The following is a 19,717-nucleotide window of genomic DNA, read 5'->3' as shown; positions in this document are numbered from 1 at the left end:
CTCTGAGTGGGAAAAAAACACAAATGATTTTTCCTCTGCAATTACACAACACTCAACACAGAAGACTTCTGTAAGCAAACATGTGCAGGTTTTTCCACACACACCAAGCTAGCAATCAATTCTGCAATGGACAACCAGCTGGGTGTCCTCCAATTCAATTCAGACACTATCTACCTGGAGATAGGATCAGATCCCACAGGTTGAGGGCTTAGTCCAAGAGTGGCCTGCCCTTCAGACACTGGTTCCAAGTCTGGGCCTCCAGAATGTCATGCATGTTATTAACATGTATGTTAATGAATGTGTCTTTCTTTTCTCCTATTAATCTGCCTTTTGTCAGCTGACTTTCAGCAAACCTTCAGAGGTTTACACCCAAATTGCAATTCTGTTTTTCCCAAATAAAATGTTTTCTTTTAGAGATTTCTCTTCATATTTTATCTGACTTTGATAGGGCCATTTCTTTAAGTTACAAATGGCTGTAAGTTAAGAGGGTAGAGGAACCAGCAGGTAACCAACTCAGTGACACACACAGAGCCCAACAACCCACACTCACATAAAAGCCAGTCTTTCTAGTCACAAGGGCACATTCACACACCACTCACGGTGTCACAACCGCATAGGTTGTTGTGGACACCTACCCTACCCTGTTACACGCGCTCACTGACATGCATACTGCACACACACTCCCACCCTCGGTCACCCTCAGTCACACAATCCCTCTCCTCTCAGGCTCGCACAGATGAGAGGCCAAGACCAACACCCTGTCTATGCCCTGGGCCTCCTCTAGTGCAGCTCTGAAATCCCAACCTCTGCCCTCCCTGCAGGCTCAAGTCTGGCATCGATCTAGGTCCAAAATTACCTTGCGGTGGTTTCTCCTTTCGACATGGCTATCTTACCATGTGGCCCCCAATAACCATGAGGACATAGGAAAACCCAAGACATCAAGATTATTTTAGCCCCAGTGACATCTGAGAAATGTGGTCTTCAAGAGAAAAATCTGTGGGAGTGGGAGCCCCACATTCACATTGCTCCCATTGCATTTTCAGTCCACTCTCCAATGACTGGCTTTTGGAAGACTTTAGAGATCTCCTGCCAGCGATGTACTGTGCAGGCCCACAGTCAGCTAAGGACTGGTGTTTCTGGCCTGTGTCAGAGGGTAGGTCCACTGGCCCTTGGGGAAGGCTGATGATGGAAATTGCTGATTAAATGATTGGAATTTTAAAAAATGAAACCAGTCCTCTGTCCAAAGCCAAGACAGGCCAAAAGCTAGGCCTCTTGCATCAAGCAGGTAGCCAAGCTGTGAATGCAAAGGAAAAGTTCTTAAAACAAATTAAAAGTGCTACTCCACTGCATACATGAATAAGAAAATAAAATAGCCTTACTGCTGATATGAAAAACATGTTATGGTCTGGATAGAAGATCAAACCAGCCACATCATTCCTTTAAGCCAAAGCCAAATCCAGAGCAAGGCCCTAAGCTCTCTTCAATTCTGTGAAGTCTGAGAGAGGTGAGGACACTGTGGAAGAGAAGTTTGAGAGTAGTGGAGGATGGTTCATGAGGTTTAAGGAAAGAAGGCATCTCCATAACATAAAAGTCCAAGGTCCAGTCTGCCCAACATGGTGAAACCCCATCTCTACTAAAAATACAAAAAGTAGTCAGGTGTGGTGGCAAGTACATGTAATCCCAACTACTCAGGAGGCTGAAGCAGGAGAATCACTTAAACCCAGGAGGTGAAGGTTGCAGTAAGCCCAGATCGTGTCATTGTACTCCAACCTGGGCAATAGAGCAAGACTCTGTCTCAAAAAAAAAAAAAAAAAAAAAAAAAAAAAAGTGCAAGGTGAAGCAACAAGAGCTGATGTAGCAGCTGTTCTAAGTCATCCAGAAGATCTAGCTAACATAACTGATAAAAGTAGCTACACTAAACAGATTTTTCAGTGTAGATAAAACGGCCTTCTTTAATGGCCATGACTTCTCCTCTCTAGCTATGAAAAGTCCCAGATGGCATCTTCTTCCATGTCACTACTACTACTCAGAAAAAAAGATACTTTTTTAAATATTATTGGTCATTGACAATGCACAAGTCATCCAAGAGCTGTGATGGAGATATACAAGGACACTGATGTTCTTTTCATGCCTATTAACACAACCACCATTCTGCAGCCCATGGATCAAGCAGTAAGTTTGATATTCAGTCTATTATTTAAGAAATCCACTTCATAAGGCTATAGCTGCCATACATCGTGATTCCTCTGATGGATGTGGGCAAAGTACATAGAAAACCTTGTGGAAAGAACTCACCACTCTAGATGCCATTAAGACTATTTGTGATTCATGGGAGGAGGTCAAAATGTCAACATTAACGGGAGTTTAGAAGAAGTTGATTCCAACCCTCATATATGACTTTAAGGGCTTCAAAACTTCAACAGAGGAAGTAACTCCAGATGGGGTGGAAATAGCAAGAGAATTAGAAGTGGAGCCTGAGGGTGAGCATATGTGAACTGATGAGGAGTTGCTTCTTACAGACGAGCAAAGAAAAGTGGTTTCTGGAGATGGTAATCTACTCACGGTGGAGATTCTTTGAACATTGTTGAAATGACAACAAAAGATTTCGGATATTACATGAACTTAGTTGATAAAGCAGGGACAGGGTTTGAGAAGATTGCCTCCAACTTTGAAAGATGTTCTACTGTGGGTAAAATGCTACCAAAGAACATTGCATGCTACAGAAAAATCTTTTGTGAAAGGAAGAGTCAATCCATGCAGGAAACTTCATTGTTGCACTTTTTTTTTTTTTTTTTTTTTTTTTTGAGACAAGCTCTCCCTCTGTTGCCCAGGTTGGAGTACAGTGGTGCGATTTCAGCTCACTGGAGCTTCCACCTTCCAGGTTCAAGTAATTTTCATGGCTCGGTCTCAGCCTCCCGAGTAGCTGGGATTATAGGCATGTACCACCATGCCTGGCTAATTTTTGTATTTTTAGTACAGATGGGATTTCACCATGTTAGCCAGGATGGTCTTGAACTCCTAGCCTCAGGTGATCTGCCTGCCTCGGCCTCCCAAGGTAGGTATGTAGATTTTTTAGATATAATGTCATTGCCCACTTAATTGACTACTTTAAACATAACTTTTATATGCACTGGAAGACCAAACAGGTTCACCTTATTTTTTTTTTATTTTTTATGTTTTTTTTGAGACGGAGTCTCGCTTTGTCGCCAGGCTAGAGTGCAGTGGCACGATCTTGGCTCACTGCAACCTCCACCACCCAGGTTCAACCTATTCTCCTGCCTCAGCCTCCTAAGTAGCTGGGACTACAGGCACCTGCCACCATGTCCAGCTAATTTTTGTATTTTTAGTAGACACGGGGTTTCACCATGTTGGCCAGGATGGTATCGATCTCTTGACCTCGTGATCCACCCGCTTCGGCCTCCCAAAGTTTTATTTTGATACTTGCCTTTATCTCTGTGGTCTGGAACCAAACCCACAATATCACCAACATATGCCTATACAGCATAATCCCACATTATAACCACTCTTTTGCTTACATCCTCACCTCCATGAGCTTCTCTGCTTCATTTTTGCTGAAATACAGTTGTCTCTCAGTATCTGAGGGGGACTGGTTCCAGGACTCCCATAGATACCAAAAATCCATGGATACTAAAGTCCCTTATATAAAATAGTATAGTATTCACCGGGTGCGGTGGCTCATGACTGTAATCCCAGCACTTTGGGAGGCCGAGGCAGGCTTATCACTTGAGGTCAGGAGTTTGAGACCAGCCTGACCAACATGGTGAAATCCTGTCTCTACTAAAAACACAAAAATTAGCCGGGTGTGGTGACGCGCATCTGTAATCCCAGCTACTCAGGAGGCTGAGGCAGGAGAATTGCTTGAACCTGGGAGGCAGAGGTTGCAGTGAGCCAAGATTGCGCCACTGCCCTGCAGCTTGAGCGACAGAGCGAGAGCGAGACTCCGTTTCAAAAAAAAAAAAAGTATAGTATTTGCATAAACCTACATGCATCTTCCTATATACAGATGGTCCCAGACTTACAATGGTTTAACTTACAATTTTTAGACTTTAGGACAGTGTTAAAGTTATACTCATGCAGTATGTTCCTGGATTTCCAACGGAGTTAGTAGTTTATCTGGATGCAACCCCAGCAGAAGTTGAGGAATGTCTGTACTTTAAATAATCTCTAGACTACCTATAATACCTTAAAAAATATAAATGGTATATAAGTAGTTGTTATCCTGTATTGTTTAGGGAATAATGACAAGGAAAAAACTCTGTACATGTTCAGAACAGACACAACCATCATAGGTAAGCCTAATTACACTTTCAGTCTGTGGTTGGTTGAATCCATAGATGTGGAACCCACAGAAACAAAGGGCTCATTGTATCACAACCTTAGTTAAATCCAACTCTTTTTTACTCTATGCTTGATCTTATGCAACTGGTATAGTCAAAGAAAAATGTGTGAGCCATGATGTGCCACCTCGCTCTAGCCTGTGCAACAGAGAACCTGTTGCTATAAAAAAGAAAGAGAAATATATGCAGATTAGACTCATATTAAAATGGTCACAAACCAGAAGCAGGACATTAATACTGCCCAGCATTCCTATTCGATTTATTTTCTTCCTTCCTTCCTTTCTTTTCTTTCTTTCTTCCACTTTCTTTCTCTCCCTTCCTTTCTTCCTCTTTCTCTTTCTTTCTTCTTTCTTTTTTCTCTTTCTCTCTCTCTCTCCTTCCCTCCCTCCCTTTCTCTCTTTTCTTTCTCTTTCTTTCTTTCTTTTCTTTCTTTCCTCTCCCTTCCTTCCTTCCTTCCTTTCTCTCTTTCTCTCTTTCTTTCTTTCTTGGTTGAGACAGAGTCTTGCTCTGTCACCCAGGCTACAGTGCAGTGGTACAATCACAGTTCACCGTAGTCTCAATCTCCTGGGCTCAAGGGATCCTTCTTGCCTCAGCCTGCCACGTGGTTGGGACTACAGGTGTGCACCATCACTCCCAGCTAATTTTTTGATGTTTTTGTAGAGACAGGGTTTCACTTAGTTGCCTAGGCTGGTCTCAAATTCCTGAATCGAGTGATACTCCTACCTTAGCCTCCCAAAATGCTGGGATTACAGGTATGAGCCATGGCACCCAGCTCCCATTCTATTTCGTTTCTTTTCTTTTTTTTTCTTTTCAATTGAGATGGAGTCTCACTGTGTCAACAGAACGAGGAGTGCAGTGGTTCAGTCTTGGCTCACTGTAACCTCCACCTCCCAGGTTCAAGCGATTCTCCTGCCTCAGCCTGCTGAGTAGCTGGGATAACAGGCATGCACCTCCACCACGCCTGGCTAATTTTTGTATTTTTAGTAGAGACGGGGTTTCACCATGTTGGTCAGGCTGGTTTCCAACTCTTGACCTCAAGTGATCTGCCCTCCTCTGCCTCCCAAAGTGCTGGGATTACAGGAGTGGCCACCACACCCAGCTCCATTCTATTTTCTTAATCATTTCCTTTTCTTACTCAGACTATCAATGAGAAAATCTTGGCTGACAGTGAAACCGCATGTTAGAAAGTTAGGCCTCAACAATATAAATACGCTAAATGAAAAGCATTATACTCTTACAACCTTAAAAGAATAAGTTACCCCTTTGTCTCAAACTACATCAGTAACAGCAACAATAATCGTAAAGAGAGGAAGATTGTTGTCCTTGATGCTAAACTGAATTTTTAGGTTCTCTTTACCATATGAGAATACATGGAAGAATCTGAATGATATGCCAAATGAGTATGAGAATTTTTTTTTTTTTTTTTTTTTTGAGACAGTCTTGCTCTGTAGCCCAGGCTGGAGTGCAGTGGCAAGATGTCGGCTCACTGCAACCTCTGCCTCCTGGGCTCTCCTTCCTCAGCCTCCCGAGTAGCTGGGATTACAACCGTGCACCATGATGCCAGACTAATTTTTGTATTTTTAGTAGTGATGGGGTTTCGTCATGTTGGCCAGGCTGGTCTCGAATTCCTGACCTCAAGTGATTCGCCCCGCCTTGGCCTCCCAAAATGCTGCGATTACAGGCATGAGCCACCACACACGGCAGAATATGAGAACGTTAATGAGATTCAGCTCAATGGCTCCCAAAATCTACTGGAAAGAAAGCAGATTGGTATTAGGCCATTCAGACACATTTCAGACAAAGGAAAGCATGCCCTAAAACCAGTAATCTTAGGAAAGAAAAAAGCCAACTAGCCTAAACATTGATTTTTAGATGTGAAAGAATTTTTTTCCTCCTCATCAGAGTCGTTTTGAGGAATAGCAGGACCAAGGAGGGGGAAAAGAATCATGAGTTACCAGGTCCTTCCTTGAAGCACGGAATGCCTCGTAACACAATACCCTCCACACCTTCCCTGTTCACACACTTTAACACATGGAGGTAGGAGGGAGGCTGGAATCTGGGTATGAGTTCACAGCAGGTTCCTGGGGTCAGAGCCCTGGGAAAGACGAGGTTCTGAGACAGGTAGCTCGCTCTCAGAGTTCACAAAGAAGTAACCTCCCAGGTGTTTCCAATCTCACAGCAAGTCAATGCCTTCTTGCTGGAAAACTTCATTTAGAGTTCAGTATCCAATTTCCCTCTTGCAGACATTTGTGTGTGTGTGTGTCAGCCGCAAGCAGCTGTGAGGAGAGAAGGGAGAAGAAGCATCCAGGAACCTACAGCCACGACTGAAAGTGACACCGCAGTGCCACCGCAATCAACGTACATGAAAAGGACAAGCACCTCATATCCCTGTCACGCAAGCACAGCCACTAACTCACCTGTCACAGCCTCATAACCGCACCCACCGTCAAGGAGTCACATCTCAGCCTCTCACACGTACAGTTTCTCTCTCACACATTCTCAAACATTCTCCATCTGACATATACAACATTCTCTCACGTGCGCACTCAAATACCCTCCTCTGCTGTTCATGCACCCACGGGCCTGAGATTCCGATAACAACTGGTCATCCAACTACAGGCTTCCAAGGTTTAAGGGCTTCCTCCACTACCCTGGCCGGTTTAGGTTGGGCTCCAATGTAACTTGATTGCCCAGAGCTCTGCCTGCGAGTACCCTGTGCCTATCCTGAAATGAGTTCAACTCACCTTGCAAAAGAACCACGCGAAAACGGAAGGGAAGCCATAGATTGGGTGTTCCCGTTGCCCTCTGGGAAATGTAGTTTAAGGCTAAAGATCCATGATCGCGGTGGCTTGTGGGAGAAGTGTCTCGGAACCCCACATCCCGGTTAGATTTGCAGGCACCGCCGGACGCTGGCTCCCGGAGGTTTTAGTTTCCCTCTACCCGGAGTGCGCAGACACAGAGACTTACTGCGCTGGCGAAGATGGCTGAGGCGAAGCCATGTTCGACTTTTCCTCGGAGTTCTGAGGGTTTCAGTGACCACAGAAGGCCGAGAAGGGGAATCCGAACTCGGAGCTGCCGGAAGCCTCGGGCTGGTTGAGTGTAGAGCCGGTCGGGGAGGGGGTTCAAGGTGTGGCCGCGAGGGCGAGCGTGGGGGATTGGGTATGAGCTCTCGAGGGCGGGGACTCTGCTCTGTGTCCCCTGAGGAGGTCCAGCCTTGTTATAGGTATGAGAAAAGTAACTTTTAAAAAATGGACAAATATTAATTGTATGTTTTATATACTAATAGAGTACAATATGCTGTTTTGATCTATGTTTACAAATGTGAAATGATTAAGTCAAGCTAATTAAATCTGTCACCTCACTTTTTTGTGGTGAAAACATTTAAAATCTACTCTTTGAGCAATTTTGAAACACACAACACATTATTTATATAGTTGCTATTCTGTGCAATAGATTACTAAAGTTTGTTCCTGCTGACTAACTGAAATTTTGTACTCCTTTAATTAATATCTCCCTTTCCCCCATTTTTCAGTCTCTGGTAAACACCATTCTCTGCCTCTTAAGAGTTAGACTTTTTTAGATTCCACAAATACCACTTATGTGGTATTTGTATTTGTTTTTCTGTTCCTGGCTTCTCTCACTTAACATAATGTCCTCTCGGTTTATCCGTGTTGTCACAGATGACAGAATTTTCCTCGTTTTATTTTTTTATTTATTTTTAAAATCTATCTTTTATTTATTTTTTAAAAACTCCGTCTTGAGACAGAGTTTCACTCTTGTCGCCCGGGCTGGAGTGCAGTGGCACAGTCTCAGCTCACTGCAACCTCTGCCTGCCCGGTCCAAGCAATTCTTGTGTCTCAGCCTCCCAAGTATCTGGGATTATAGGCATGCGCCCCCACATCGGCTAATTTTTGTATTTTCAGTAGAGACAGGGTTTCACCATGTTGATCTGGCTGGTCTCGAACTCCTGACCTCAGGTGATCCACCCACCTTGGCCTCTCAAAGTGCTGCGTTTACAGGCGTGAGCCACTGTGCCTGGCCAATTTTCCTCTTTTTAAAAAGTGAATAGTATTTCTTTATATATACATATATATGTATATGACATTATACATATAATATATATAATATATAACGTTGTCTTCATTTGTAACATGCTGGACATCTAGGTTACTTCCATATCCAATGCAGAATAATACTGCAGTGAATATGGTAGTGCAGTTCTCTCTTCAGCATGCTGATTTCAATTCCTTTAGCTATACACCCACAGGTGGGATTGCTGGAACAGACAGTAATTCTATTTTTAGTTTCTGATGAATCTCCATATTATTTTCCACAATGGCTGTATTAATATACATTGGGAAATGTACTTACTTTTGATGCTGTTGGGAATGGACTGGTTTATTCAATAAATTGTGTTAGGTACATTGACTAATTAGTGGATAGAAGTGAAGTTATATTTACTTAATTCTTTAAGGCATAGTCAAAACAGACTGAATAATTAAATGTAAAAATGATCTGGAGAAAACGTTTTTGGTTTTTTGTTTTTGAGATAGAGTCTCGCTCTGTCGACCAGGCTGGAGTGCAGTCGTGTGATCTCGGCTCACTGCAACCTCTGTCTCCCGGGTTTGAGTGCTTCTCCTGCCTCAGCCTCCCAAGTAGCTGGGATTACAAGCATGTGCCACTGCACCTGGCTAATTGTATATGTTTTAAAATATTGAGTTAGGAATAGATTTTCTAAGCTAAATTGACGTGAAATGCTAAGGAAATAGTGAGATTTAACTTGATAATTATGTGTCTGAATGAATCAGCCAATTAATAAAATTAAAACAGGCCAGGGGCTGTGTTGCATGCCTGTCATCCCAGTACTTTGGGAGGCCAAGACAGGCAGATCACTTGAGTCCAGGAGTTTGAGACCAGCCTGAGCAACACATCAAAACGCTGTCTCTACAAAATACAAAAATTAGCCAGGCGGGGTAGCATATGCCTGTAGTCCCCACTACTTGGGAGGCTGAGGCAGGAGGATCACCTGAGCCCAGGGAAGTCGAGGCTGCAGTGAGCTGTGATCCTGCCACTGCACTTCCAGCCTGGGCAACAGAGTGAGACCCTGTCCCAAAGAAACTAAAATAAAGTGAAATGAAAACAAATACAAGACAAAAATGGATCGACTTAACACATAGTATGATGAACAGACATAGATAACAATACTGATCCAATGTGTTTCTGTTATCAAACTCTTGGTCACTAGTCTAAAGGAAATGGGAATGGTGACTATAAATTCACAACCATTTACAACATTAGAAATACAAATTATCATCAGATATATCAGACTCACAATTACTTGCCCTTTAAAAAATTCATCCTGCTCTCCATAATTAAGAAAATATTGATAACTCTTTTTTTCCCTTAACTTAGCCCTTTGTGGTCCTGAATCTCTGAATTTGTGTTCACATCTTAAGACTCTTTTTTTGTAATTATTTACTGTAGCTTTTTGTCTTCAGTTGAGACATCACCTATATTCTCTTTACACTTTTCCACAAATGACTCAATTTTTTCGTAAGCATCATTGATGAGTTCCATGTATGTGATGATAGTGTAATGATAAATTATCAATGTGGTTTGCCTCCAGTCTTGTTCATTATTCAAGTGACTCTCCTTGGTTTAGCAACAGGTCAGGAGGTATCTATGACATTTTGTTCAGGTTAAGCAGTAAGAAGAAAACAAAATCTACATTATCTTTTTCATATTTTAAACACAAGCCAACAAATAATTTGGAAGGACCCGTGATTAGACAGTGAGGATTTTATGCTCCCTCAAGAGTAATTGAGATTGTTTAATTGTATGGAGGAATGAACACATCTCAAAGGGAAGCAAGAAGATACAATATTTAGATCACAAAATCATTAGGAAGTGGTTTTGCACCGTGGCTACACCACTGTACACAGGAAATATCAGGGCACAGTGGCGCACACCTGTAATCCCAGCACTTTGGGAGGCTGAGGCAGGTGGATGACCTGAGGTCAGGAGTTTAAGACCAGCCTGACGAACACGGTGAAACCCCATCTCTAGTAAATACGAAAAGTGAGCTGGGTGTGGTGGCACACACCTGTAATCCCAGCTACTTGGGAGGCTGAGGCAGGAGAATCGCTTGAACCTCGGAGGCGGAGGTTGCAGTGAGCTGAGATGGTGCCATTGCACTCCAGCCCGGGCAACAAGAGTGAAACTCTGTCTCAAAAAAAAAAAAAAAAAAAAAAAAAAAAAAATTCACTGCCACAAACTTTTTCCCATAGGATGATGAAGGATTCCAGAGCCCCTGCTACCTCTAGGGGCTCCTCCCCCTGCCATACCACACATATATCTTGACAGGCCCTGTTACAGAGAAGAAAAGGCCCAGTAAATTAATATCACAATCATTGACACATACCCACCAGAAAACTCAAATTAAAATTTTGACAAAATTAAGTGTCAGCAAGAATGCAAAGATGTGAGAATTATGAGACATTGTAAGACTGTCAGTTGGTGTGTTAACTTTGGGATGAAACCAATGATACCTAGTAAAGCTGAAGATACGTTTACCCTGTAACCTATGGTTTTACCTCTTGCTTTATACTGTACATAAATACACACCAATGGTAACCAAATATAAATACAAAAATACAACAGCATCATTTATAACTTACAAAAATGAACACAACCCACATGTCCACCAACCATGAAGGGATACAAACTGGTGTACTCTTTTTTTGTTTGTTTGTTTGTTTTTTGAGACTGAGTCTCACTCTGTTGCCCAGGCTGGAGTGCAGTGGCACGATCTCAGCTCACTGCAACCTCCACCTCCCAGTTTCAAGTGATTCTCCTGCCTCAGCCTCCCGAGTAGCGGGGATTACAGGTGCGCACCATCACTCCTGACTAATTTTTGGTTTTTTATTTCTTTGTTTGCTTTGAGATGGAGTCTCACTCTGTCGCCCAGGCTGGAGTGCAGTGGTGCGATCTTGGCTCGCTTCAACCTCCGCCTCCTGGGTTCAAGCAATTCTCCTGCCTTAGCCTCCCGAGTAGCTGGGATTACAGGCCCAGATAATTTTTTGTATTTTTAGTAGAGACGGGGTTTCACCATGTTAGCCAGGATGATCTGTATCTCTTGACCTCATGATCTGCCCGCCTCCGCCTCCCAAAGTGCTGGGATTACAGGCATGAGCCACCACACCTAGCTGGTGTACTCTTTTAATAGAATGCAGAATCGATGCTAAATGTGAATATTAAATACTTAATATTGAGTAATAGAAGCCAGGTGCAGCAGGATACAGACTATTACTCCAATTATGTAAGAGAAAAAACAGGCAAAATCAGACTATACTTTATGCATATAAAAATACATAATAGGGCCATGATTCATGCTAAATGAGTAGATTTTAGCTTCCCTTGCCACACGCAAAAAATGTGGGTATCTGTGAGATGATAGAGATGTTAATTTGTTTCACTATAGTAACCCCTTTATACTATGTATATGTATCCTATAACATCATATTGTGTATCTTAAATATACACAATAAAATACTTATAAAAAGAAAAACTTTTGATCAGATATGGTGGCTCATGCCTGTAATCCCAGCACTTTGGGAGGCTGAGGCATGAGGATTGCTTGAGCCCAGGAGTTCAAGAACAGCCTGGGCAACATAGTGAGACCCTGTTTCTATCAAAAAAGAAAAAGAGGCCAGGTGTGGTGACTCATGCCTATAATCCCAGCACTTTGAGAGGCCGAGGCGGGCAGATCACAAGGTCAAGTGTTTGAGACCAGCCTGGCCAACATGGTGAAACCTCATCTTTACTAAAGATACAAAACATTAGCCAGGCATGGTGGCACGCACCTGTAATCCCAGCTATTTGGAAGGCTGAGGCAGGAGAACTGCTTGAACCCAGGAGGCGGTGGTTGCAGTGAGCCGAGATCGTGCCATTGCACCCCAGCCTGGGCAACAGGGCAAGACTCTGTCTCAAAAAAAAAAAAAAGAGAAAGAAAATTGTGAAAGGATGCCCAACAGAATTAAAATGTTGGCTCTAAAGTGAGCTACTGAATGACGGGGGTGCATGGGAGAAAACATTACTTAACATTTTTATACCTATTGAATTGAATCCTATGTATGCATTATAAATTTAAATGTGCAATAATGCAGGTAACTCAAATGTGGGTATGCTTTGATTAGTACTTTGTATTTCCCATTTGCTCAACTTCCTTATGATTGTAGATGCATATGAATAGAAATACAAAATTTAAGGAGACACAGGACTTCTGATAGCCCTTTTGTCTTTCCACATTTTGTGTCTCTGGCTGTAGTTTGCCATATGTGTCCCTATGGCTAATGAGCAAAATGTTTTTCAGATGGATACCTGTGACCAAGCATTGCAAGTTAAAGATATTTCTGAATCTTGGACGTCTTAGTTCCTGTGAAGCCCACCAATGCATAATAAAGCAGAGAGGAATGTAAAAGGTTGCTGCATCGATAATCAACTTCTGGTGAGCAGTAATTACAGGTACTGTAAAATGAGACAATTATTGCTTTTCATCATATCTTGAACGAACTCCTACAGTCGATGATTTTGAACAAAACACCTAAGTTCACTCTCCTCTTTTCTATAATGAAAAGACATTATCCAGTAGAAGTTCAAGAGTAAAATCTGAAGGCAACTTATCTGACCTGGCCACATGGCCTTGCCACTTATTCAACATAACTTTCTACACACTAACCTCTCCAGACCTCAGATCTTCAACTCTCTAAAATGGAAACATAGTGGTATTTACCTCTAGAACTGCAGCTGAACTGAGCATTTTAGGGAAGGAACAAACACACACATGATAGATATAGTCAGATTATGAACCCAGTGTAGCCCAGAATACAGAAATTTCTCAGTAATAGAGATCCTCAAGAGAAGAATCAGATGTAGCCTATCTCAGTGGCCTTTCATGTGGCAAATGAAAAGTGAAAGTCCATAATGAGAAAGACATGGGCAGCCAGTGACACCATCCATTCAATGTAGACTCTCAACATACCTGACAGTCGTTACCTGTTATACCCCAAGCCAAAACATACATAAACCTCAAGCCTCAGTCAGAAATATTTATGGACAACCAGGTATATTATTCTGTGTTTCCAGTCAAAACTCAGGTAGACCACATTTTACGTGACAGGAGAAGGCACAGTTGATGCCCAGTTAACCCTGAGATCATCTCTGCCTGCAGCTTCCTATCATCACAGCAAGCTCTTTCCCTGCAGTGCATTGTCTGTATCTGCCCTTTGCTATATAAGTAGCAAAAATAAGCATCTGAAAAGATGCTCAACTAGGGAATTCACTGTGTCACTAGGGAATTCAAAATTCAAAAATTCACATTCAATATGTCACTAGGGAATTCAAATTAAAACAACGATGAGACACCGCTACACATCTATTAGATTGGCTCAAATCCAAACACTGACACCACCAAATGCTGGTGAGGATATGGAGCAACAGGAACTCTCGTTGATTGCTGCTGGGAATGCAAAATGGTACAGCCACTGTGGAAGGCAGTTTTGCAAATTCCTGCAAAACTAAACATATGCTTACCATACGATCTGGCGATTGCATTCTTTGGTATATACTCAAATGAGTTGAAAACTTATATCTACTCAAATCCTCCACATGAATGTTTATAGCAGCTTATACATAACCAACAAAGATTGGAAGTAACCAAGATAACCTACAATAGGGAAATGGATAAACTCTGAAATATTCATACAATGGAATATTATTCAGGAATAAAAAGAAATGAACTACCAAGGCATGAAAAGACATGGAGGAGGCCGGGCGCGGTGGCTCAACCCTGTAATCCCAGCACTTTGGGAGGCCGAGACGGGCGGATCACGAGGTCAGGAGATCGAGACCATCTTGGCTAACACGGTGAAACCGCGTCTCTACTAAAAATACAAAAAAACTAGCCGGGCGAGGTGGCGGGTGCCTGTAGTCCCAGCTACTCGGGAGGCTGAGGCAGGAGAATGGCGTAAACGCGGGAGGCGGAGCTTGCAGTGAGCTGAGATCCGGCCACTGCACTCCAGCCTGGGCGACAGAGCGAGACTCCGTCTCAAAAAAAAAAAAAAAAAAAAAAGACATGGAGGAATCTTAAACATGTATTTCTAAATGAAAGAAGCCAATGCAAAAAGGCCACATAGTGTATAGTTCCAATTATATGCAATACTAGAAAAGGCAAAACTAGGCAGATGGTATTATAAAAGTTCAGAGGTTGCCAGAGGCTTGAGCAGAGGGAAGGATGAATAGGTGGAACACAGAGGATTTTTAGGGCAATGAAACTTTTCTCTGTGACCCTATAATGGTGGATATATGTCCTTATGCATTTGTCAAAGCCCATAAATGGTACAACACAAGGAGTGAAGCTTAATATAAGCCATGAACTTAATAATATCCATATTGACTCATCAAGCATAACAAATGTACCACACTAACAAGATGATAATAGAGGAAGTGTGTGTACTATGGTGTGGGGGGGATATTAGAGCTCAATATGCCCTCTGCTCTGTTTTTCTGTACACCTACAACTGTTCTAAAAATTAACTCAATTATTTGTTTATCTTTTGGAGACAGGGTCTCGTGCTGTCACTCAGGCTGGAGTGCAGTGGTGCAATCACAGCTCACTGCAGCCCCAACCTCCGGGGCTCAAGCAATCCTCCCACCTCAGCCTCCTGAGTAGCTGGGACCACAGGTATGTGCCACCATGCCCGGCACATTTCGTAGGCATCTGAAAAGATGCTCAACACCATATGTCACTAGGGAATTCAGATTAAATCAACGATGAGATACCATTACACATCTATTAGACTGACTTGAATCCAAATGCCAACAACACCAAATGCTGGTGAAGATATGGAGAGACAGGAACTCTCATCTATTGCTGCTGAGAATGCAAAATGGTACAGCCACTGTGGAAGGCAGTTTTGCAAGTTCCTGCCATACTAAACATATGCTTACCATACTATCCAGCAAAAAAAAAAATAAGAATTTAAAATATATTTTATATACTTAAAAATACGTATTTAAAGAAATATATATTTTCTATATATTTTTAAAATAATGTTTTAAATTTTTTTGTAGAGACAGGGTCTCCCTGTGTTGCCCAGCGTGCAGAATCTATTAATTTTAAAAATGTTTTAAACTCTTGAGCAAGGAATTATTTGAAGAGTGAAAAATCAAATGATAGAATATTGATTGGTAAATTGCAAATGTTGAATATTAAATAATTTGGATTAATTTTAAATTCCAAAAAGCGAAACTTTAAAAAATATTTTTAAAATTTCCTAATCCCATGTCAATGCATGTTCATCATATTCAGAAGCCAATTTCAGAGAAGAAATAAGCGGTCGACAAGTTCTTAGGTTTTGACTTTGTTTGTTGACTATTTGTATTTGTGAATGGCGAAGTTTAGATTTTGTTCCTTTCTTCTTAGGGTATTGACTAATAATTTTATTAAGCCAGAGAGACAGTAAATTATAATTATTACCTGCTTGTCCATTTTATCTGTTATAAATCTCTCCTCCAAACTCACTTATCTAAAGTTTTTGGTTGTTTTAGCTGGGTGCAGTGGCTCATGCCTGTAATCCCAGTACTTCGGGAGGCTGAAACAGGAGGATCACTTGAGGTCAGGAGTTCGAGACCAACCTGGGCAACATGGAAAAACCTTGTGCCTCCTACTAAACATACAAAAATTAGGCTGCCAGGCACGGTGGCTCACGCCTGTAATCCCAGCACTTTGGGAGGCCGAGGCAGGCAGATCGCCTGAGGTCGCGAGTTTGAGACCAGCCTGACCAACATGGAGCAACCCCATCTCTACTAAAAATACAAAATTACCCAGGCGTGGTGGCACATGCCTGTAATCCTAGCTAGTTGGGGGGCAGAGGCAGGAGAATAGCTTGAACCTGGGAGGCAGAGGTTGCGATGAGATCGCACCATTGCTCTCCAGCCTGGGCAACAGGGGCAAAACTCTGTCTCAAAAAAAAAAAAAAAAAAAAGATAGCTGGGCATGGTGGCGCATGCCTGTAGTCCCAGCTACTCAGGAGGCTGAGGTAGGAGAATCCCTTGAGCCCAGGAGGCGGAGGTTACAGTGAGCTGAGATCGCACCATTGTACTTCAGCCTGGGAAGAAAAAAATTTTTTTTAAACTCATTTTTTTTTTTAACCATTCAGATATATGGGATGTTTATAGATAACTACCAAGATAAATAATTACCATATCAAGATTCTAAATTTTAAAAACTACTTTTTCCCTTTGTTACATTTAAGAAGCCTGTTCCAGGCCGGGGTGGTGGCTCATGCCTACAATCCCAGCACTTTGGGAAGCTGAGGCCAGGGGATGATGAGGTCAAGAGATCAAGACCATCCTGGTCAACATGGTGAAACCTTGTCTCTACTAAAAATATAAAAATTACCTGGGCGTGGTAGTGGGCGCCTGTAGTCCCAGCTACTCGGGAGGCTGAGGCAGGAGAATGGCTTGAACCAGGGAGTCGCAGGTGGCAGTGAGCCGAGATCACACCACTGCACTCCAGCCTGGGACAGAGCGAGACTCGGTGTCAAAAACAAAAAAAAGCCGGGCGTGGTGGCTCACGCCTGTAATCCCAGCATTTTGGGAGGCCAAGGCGGGCAGATCACTTGAGATCGGCAGTTCAAGACCAGCCTGGCAACATGGTGAAACTGTCTCTACTGAAAATACAAAAATTAGCTGGGTGTGATGGTATGCACCTGTAATCCCAGCCACTCAGAAGGCTGAGGCAGGAGAATCGCTTGAACCCGGGAGGCAAAGGTTTCAGTGAGCCAAGATCATGCCACTGCACTCCAGCCTGGGTGACACAGTGACACTCCGTCTCGAAATAAATAAGGGGGAAAAAAACAAATGTAAAAAACAAGTGAGTCTAAAAGTAGCAATAAATCATAATGCCTAAATTTGTGGGATTGGTGGGACGTGGTGGCTCCTGCCTGTCATCCCTGCACTTTGAGAGACCAAGGTGGGTGGATCACCTGAGGTCAGCAGTTCAAGACCAGCCTCACCAACATGGTGAAACCACGTCTCTACTGAAAAATACAAAAATTAGCCGGGCATGGTGGCAGACGCCTGTAGTCCCAGCTATTAGGGAGGCTGAGGCGGGAGAATGGCTTGAACATGGGAGGCGGAGGTTGCAGTGAGCCGAGATAACGCCACCACACCCCAGCCTGGGTGACAGAGTGAGACTCCCTCAAAAAAAAAGTTTGTGGGACCAATTACAGTTCAGTCCAGGGGAGCACACACTGGCGACCAACATCTCCCCCTCGGGCACCTTCAGGGTCGAAAGAGTGCGCCTGGAACAGACTGGGAAACTCCAGCAGGCAAAGCAAGGTTCCAGGAATAAAGACACCGCCTGACACATTCTCCACTCCCCCTCCACCCACCCCTCTCCCCACCACGCTTCCATCCGCCTCCAACCCTGCCCTCTCCCCAGCAGCCTCAGATTGAAATCTTGCAAGGAAGACACCAATTCTCAAAGTCACAGGCTTAGGAATCTGAGCTACAAACAAAGATGAGGCCCTGCTCCCCCAGCTCCCCTCTACTCCCCTCGACACTGCTGCCCTGCACCTGCCCCTTCCTCCATAATTTGAACTGTCCTCCCAGAAGCTGGAGAGACGGCCGGCCTCTCAGGAAACAGGACCAGCATGCGGCAAATGCCTGGGGTAGGTAGGAGCGACAGCGAGATTAGCGCAGGGATGTAAGAAACAAGTTGCTCTCAGACCAAAGAAGACTGCGGGAGAGGGCACACTAGACCTTCACAGATGCGTGCGCTGGACAGGAGTTCCCGTTACCGAAAGAATTGTCTGAGAAAGGCTCTGACCTGACCCGAAAGGCCCTTGGTTCCCATGGCAACGCCCTAGGGTCTGGCAGTAACAGGCTCTGTGCCGGGAATCTCTGGGTCTGGGGGTCCCGCCTCCACCAGCCTCTCCCAGCCGAGGCACCTACCATTGGCGCCTGATGGCTTAGGGAGGCTTTTCTTCCAGCTGTGACAGATCCAGCCTGAGGAGCGCTCCTGGGTCTGTCTTAGTTGTTTCTTCCCGCCCACCTGCCACTCAAAGCCAGAACCCACTTACACGCCACCGTGTGGACACCTTAAAGCGACCGTCTAGGTCTGAAACGCGCTGAGGGAATGGTCAGCTTCGCTCCCATTAGATGGCTTGGCCCAAAGGACCTAGCGACTGCCCGGACAAAAATTTCTTCCTACGAGCTGCATGTGTCTGTGGCCTCTAAGAGTCAAAACCAAACCCAAAAGAAAAAGCCAACTCACCCCCACTGCAAAAACCAAAAACCACCACCCACCCACCTTTCATATGAGGAGTCCTTGAGAAGGGCTGCTTCAGCCAGGACCAGGAAAGGGAATCAGTGCACTTGGCGGGACCCAGAACACCCAGTGGCAGGGACCTGACCCACCACTGACACACAGATCAGGATGCATCACCCTGAGAGATGACCCCACAAATCTCGCTCTCACAGATTGATTCCACACCCTCTCATCGATCCCACACACATCCCATCACTCACACCAGATTCCCTCATCACTGACCCTACATACGCACAATTGTTGATTCCATAGACCTCATCACTATCCCAAAGACCACCCATCACTAATCTACAGACCCTCCTCTGTCACCCCAGGGACCTCACAGATTCCCCATCCCTGATTCCAGGATCTATAGAACCTCATTTCTTACCCCCACAGACCTATTAAGAGGATACATTCATGGGAGACTGTGTTGACCATTTTACACATCCATTGCATGTGTGTATGTATGTGTGTGCTGATTAATGGCTTAGGTAAACTTTACCATTTTGATAGCCAACGCAGTTTTTCTTTTCTTTTCTTTTCTTTTCTTTTTTTTTTTTTTGAGATGGAATCTCGCTCTGTTGCCCAGGCTGGAGTGCAGTGGCGCAATCTTGGCTCACTGCAAGCTCTGCCTCTGAGGTTCACACCATTCTCCTGCCTCAGCTGCCTGAGTAGTTGGGACTCCAGGCCGCCCGCCAGCATGCCTGGCTAATTTTTGCATTTTTAGTAGAGACGGGGTTTCACCTTGTTAACCAGGATGGTCTCGATCTCCTGACCTCATGATCTGCCCACCTCAGCCTCCCAAAGTGCTGGGATTACAGGCTTGAGCCACCGTGCCCGGCTGCCAACACAGATTTTCAATGGCTTTTTTTTTTCTTTTTCTTGTACATCTTTAAAGACCTTATTCCAGTAAGTGTGAATTGCAAATTATTAATGCCTATCCCTTATTGAGTCCTTGTCATGCATATTTGTTATTAATCATAAC

General features: G+C 43.7%; 1 protein-coding gene and 1 long non-coding RNA gene across 6 annotated transcripts in view; one reads left to right on the top strand and one right to left on the bottom strand.

Annotated features, from left to right (window-relative positions):
* Positions 1-7,460, bottom strand: part of ZNF573 (zinc finger protein 573) — a 63,297-nt gene extending 55,837 nt beyond the window's left edge. For 2 of the 5 annotated variants that reach the window (XM_073016530.1, XM_007996625.3), the window contains exon 1: positions 7,103-7,460. The gene's annotated coding sequence lies outside the window, so the exon portion shown is untranslated. Of the gene's footprint in view, positions 1-1,379; positions 1,514-7,102 lie in introns of all 5 variants that reach the window. The other 3 variants (XM_037991605.2, XM_007996626.3, XM_007996627.3) reach the window with 3 other exon arrangements.
* The window catches only part of LOC103234615 (uncharacterized), a 38,662-nt gene continuing 26,321 nt past the window's right edge, over positions 7,377-19,717 (top strand). The window contains exons 1-2 of the long non-coding RNA XR_012093178.1: positions 7,377-7,485; positions 12,730-12,881. This is a non-coding gene — a long non-coding RNA (uncharacterized lncRNA). The remainder of the gene's footprint in view (positions 7,486-12,729; positions 12,882-19,717) is intronic.

This window comes from Chlorocebus sabaeus, chromosome 6 (assembly GCF_047675955.1).
Source record: "Chlorocebus sabaeus isolate Y175 chromosome 6, mChlSab1.0.hap1, whole genome shotgun sequence".
Lineage (NCBI taxonomy): Eukaryota > Metazoa > Chordata > Mammalia > Primates > Cercopithecidae > Chlorocebus > Chlorocebus sabaeus.
The sequence above is the reverse complement of the archived record's forward strand: the minus strand, read 5'-3'. Positions and strand labels throughout refer to the sequence as shown.